This window comes from Papio anubis, chromosome 19 (genome assembly GCF_008728515.1).
Source record: "Papio anubis isolate 15944 chromosome 19, Panubis1.0, whole genome shotgun sequence".
Taxonomy (NCBI): domain Eukaryota; kingdom Metazoa; phylum Chordata; class Mammalia; order Primates; family Cercopithecidae; genus Papio; species Papio anubis.
In genome coordinates this window covers 24,602,701-24,607,142 of record NC_044994.1, presented here as the reverse complement: position 1 = coordinate 24,607,142, position 4,442 = coordinate 24,602,701, and the positions used below count along the sequence as shown (strand labels likewise).

The 4,442-nt window shown below is 38.5% G+C and overlaps 1 non-coding gene across 1 annotated transcript; it reads left to right on the top strand.

Annotated features, from left to right (window-relative positions):
* Nucleotides 1–1,566: 1,566 nt before the first annotated feature.
* LOC116271545 lies at nt 1,567–1,729 on the top strand. Its single transcript, XR_004180172.1, has one exon. It is a non-coding gene; the product is annotated as a U1 spliceosomal RNA (small nuclear RNA).
* Nucleotides 1,730–4,442: the final 2,713 nt, after the last annotated feature.

Genomic DNA, 4,442 nt, shown 5'->3' with positions numbered 1-4,442 from the left:
GGCTCTTTTGCTTTGAAAATTGAGGCAAAGCAAGCCCATGCAAAACTCATTCTACACAAGTTTCATCACTACTTTTCCAGCCACTCCAACTGTGAGCAGTATTATGTTTCCCACAAGGGCTGCTGCTTAGAGAGGCTTGGATGAAGTAGTTTTGCCAGAAGAGTCTCCAGGGTGGGCAAGTCAGCCATGAAAACAGTTTTGAGATAGGCCTAGAGTTCAAGATGAGAAGAAAATTTCACTGTTCAGAAATAAATATTTCCAAAGACATGAGTTAAAAACAAAATCCAATCTATGGTAGGCTAAAAAATATTTCAAAGAATATGCCTGAACACTTTGGAGAGAAAAAACAACTAGCACCTTTAAAAAAAACAATGAAACTCAAACAATATAAGACTCATTAGCTTGAAAATGAAAGCTTTTATCAGCAAAAGATACCCCATAGTTTAGATGGTCCTGCCTTTTGCCTAAAATGTATTTCATGGTGTTAGCTGCGTTAAAATTTTCATAGAACACAGGAGAGCATGAACACATATAGCTGACTTCAAATGCCGAATGTTTGGATTTGATCCTTCTGGGGTTTGTTTGTTTGTTTGTTTGTTTTTGCTTTTAGTTCCTGAGTGATAATATTCAATCAGACTTTAATTGTCAAATATTTATTAAGAGTTGCTTTTTCTATAAACTGATATGGAATGATTTTTCAGGTTACATTTTTAAATTCAAAAAGCAAGGTGAAGAAGAGTTATAGTAGGCTACTTTTTATGTAGTGAAAAAGAAAAACATAAGGATATATAAAATTATTGGGTTTTGCCAAAAAGAAAGAATTGTAAACCAGAAACTAATAAATTTGATGACTTGTAATGGGGTGGAGGCAAGAGACGTCAGGGAAAATAACCTCAGGAAAAAAAGAATCAATTCAAGTAACTTTTGAACATAATATTCTGACCATTGATTTTTGTGAGACATGATCTAAGGATTGTAAAGTAACCATATGCTTTAGTTAGTGGACCTATTGCTAGAGTAATATTGGTATTATAACTTTCAAATTATTGTATGTGTATTGTGGGATTAAACAAATAAGGAAATCCATTAATGATATCAGGAATATAGATTTTCACTGTAATAGAAAAATGATACAAATATAAAGCAAAAGATAGTGAAAATAAGTTATCTTGAGATGCTAAATTTGAATTGGAATATCAGGACACTTCTTACCTATTTCTGTTAAAATAGCAAAGAATAGTGTTTCACAGAGTATGTTCCATGGTCTTTGCATCAGAATTAAGTTCAGTTATTTTAAATTTATTGAGATTTGTTTTATACACCATTTTTTTCTCTATCATTCATTCTTTCTCGTTTCTTGAGGGTCTGAGATTTCTTTTCTCATTTCCTTCTACTTAGAGAACTTCCTTTAAGCAATACTTTGAGTAGATCTGTTGGTGACAAATTCTCTTAAGTTCCCTTCATCTCAGAATGTCTTCTTTCTCCTTCATTCTTGAAAGATAGTTTTACTGAATTTAGAATTCGGGGTTAACAGTTCTTTTCTTTCAGCACTTAAAAATGTGCCACGTACTTATCTGGCAGGGGAGATACCATGATCACGAAGGTGGTTTTCCCAGGGCGAGGCTTATCCATAGCACTCCGGATGTGCTGACCCCTGCGATTTCCCCAAATGTAGGAAACTCGACTGGGTAATTTGTGGTAGTGGGGAACTGCGTTCGTGCTTTCCTCTGAGTTATTGTCGTTTTAAAAGTAGATCTTGTTCGTTGCAGGAGCAAATACTAGGCGTTTAACATGAGTTGACACACAGATCTCCTTTTCCCGTCTGTAACTTACGCTGAAACTAAAGATTTTATCAGGTAGTGGTTCTCATGCTTGTAATCCCAGCAGTCTGCGAGATATGGCCAGCGATAAGTTTGTTAATGTCGTTCGAGCTCAGGAGTCAAATATGGTGAACTTGTCTTTACTAATCTCTTAGCTTTTTTGTTGTTGTTGTTGTTCTATAAAAATAAAACTAAGTTTAAAAAAAAAAAAATGTTGTGCCACTTCCTCCTGGCCTCCATGGTTTCAGAAAAGAAACCCCGTGTCATTCAAATGGTTTCTCCCCTATAGGTAAGGTGTCATTTCTCTCCTGCTGCTATCAAGTATTTTTCATTGTCTTTAGTTTTCAGAGGTGCGACTGTGATATATCTTGCTATGGATTTCTTTGGGTTTATCCTGTCTTGGTTTTACTTGGCTTCTTCAGTATCTTGGTTTATGTCTTTTTCCAAATTTAGGGAAATTTTTAGCCATTATTTCTTTTGAGTACTTTTTCAGTCCCACCCTCTTTCTGAGACTCCTTCAGAGACGCTGGTGCACGAATATTAGATCTTTTATTATACTCCTTCAGGTTCCAGAGGCTTTTTTCCCCCCAGTCTATTGTCCTCTGTTGTTCAAATTGGAAATTTTCTACCATTCTTACTTCCAGTTCACTGATTCTTTTTTCCTTTGTCCCATCCATTCTGATGTTGAGCCCATCCACTAAGTTTTTTATTTCAATTATTCCATTTTTTAGCAAAATTTCCAGTTGGTTCTTATTTATATTTTCTATCTCTTTGCTAAGAGTTTCTATTTCTTTACTGATACTTTGTATTTTTCCATTCGTTCCATGTGTGTTTGTAATTATGTGTTGGGTCATTTTCATGATAGCTACTTTAAGGTCTGTTGTATAATTCTAACATCTCTGTCATGCCAATACTGGCATCTAATGATTTTTTAAAATTATTCTTCTTGGTTCTTGGCAGGATGAGTGATTTCAATTGAAACCTTAACATGTTGGGTGTTAGGTTCTGAGAATCTGGATCTTCTTTAACCTTCTATTTTATCTGACATTAGTCTGGCAGAGGAAGGCAGAGAGCACCACTTTGTACTACCAAATGGAGTAGAAGTCCAGTTTGCCCACTTTCCCTTTGGTAATCCCTGAGAGGTGAAGGCTTTTCGTTACTGGTAGGTGAGGGTGGGAAGTCAGACTCCCCTACAGGTTTCCACTGATACCTCCCTGCCTGGGAGAAGTAGGAGTGACTCATTACTTCTTTCCAGGTAGCCTCCACTAACATCATGGTAGGAGTGTGGAGGTGGTTTTGTCACTGCTGGGCAGTGGTGAAAGTCCTAGCTCCCTACCAGGTTCTCCACATCGTCTCCACTGACACTATAGTGGGGAGAGGGCTTATTACTGTCCAACAAGGATGAAATTTCTGGCTTACAACTCAACTTGCTCTGATATCCCCTGAGTAGAGATACTGGGGCTCCGTGTTACAGCCTTGTGAGGCTGGAAGTATAGATTTCCCACCCCGCCTTTCCTGGCCTTGGTGCGAGTGGGGCCAGTTTTTCCTTTGGTGTTTGGCTGGAATCATGTAGCTACTGTCTAAAAGACCTTTATTTTGTTAGGCCACCCTTTTCCTCAACCTTTGACTAGAGGAAACAGTCCTTTGTTTTGTTCCTGTTGTGCCCACTGGTCTTTCTTTTCTTTTCTTTTCTTTCTTTCTTTCTCTTTTTCTCTCTTTCTCTCTCTTTTCTTTTCTTTTCTTTTCAAACAGTCTCACTCTGTCTGCCCAGGCTGGAGTGCAGTGGTGCAATCTTGGCTCACTGTAACCTCTGCCTCCCGGGTTCAAGTGATTCTCATATCTCAGCCTCCTGAGTAGTTGGGACTATAGGCGCACACCACCATGCCTGGCTAATTTTTGTATTTTTTTTTAGTAGAGACAGGATTTCACTATGTTGGCCAGGCTGGTCTTAAACTCCTGACCTTAAGTGATCCACCCACCTCAGCCTCCCAAAGTGTTGGGATTATAGGCATGAGCCACTGCACCCAGCCTCCACTGGTGTTTCTTGATTGCCAGCTTCTTCAGCTCCATGTCTGGAAAATATGAGGCAAAAAGGAAAATCCAGCCAGTCACGCTGGTAGGCACCTATAGTCCCAGCTACTTGGGAGGCTGAAGAAAGAGGATTACTTGAACCCAAGAGTTCAAGGCTATAGTGCACTATGATTACTCCTGTGAATAGCCACTGCATTCCAGCCTGGGCAACATGACATGACTCCTGCTCAAGTAAAATAGAAAGGAAGAAAGAAAATCCCCACTATGTCATTCCTTGTTCCCTGAGGTCGCTAGCCAATCCTACTTTTCTTCACTTTGCAGAATCTTCTTATTTTTTTTCAATATATCTAATGTCCAGGTTTTTTAGTTGTACTTAATAGGAAGAATAGAGGAAAGAACATCTACCCTATCTTCTCAGGCATGAAATAATCAGGAATATAAATTGTTAAAAGCTCCCTAGATTATTTTTAATGTCTCTAAAGTCTAAGGACAAGTGGCATGGAAGCAATGGCTCCCTGGTAGCAAGGAGGAGCTTGTAGTCTTAAAATACTATTTTCTACAAAAGGAACCAGGTCTCTCTGTAGGAATGAC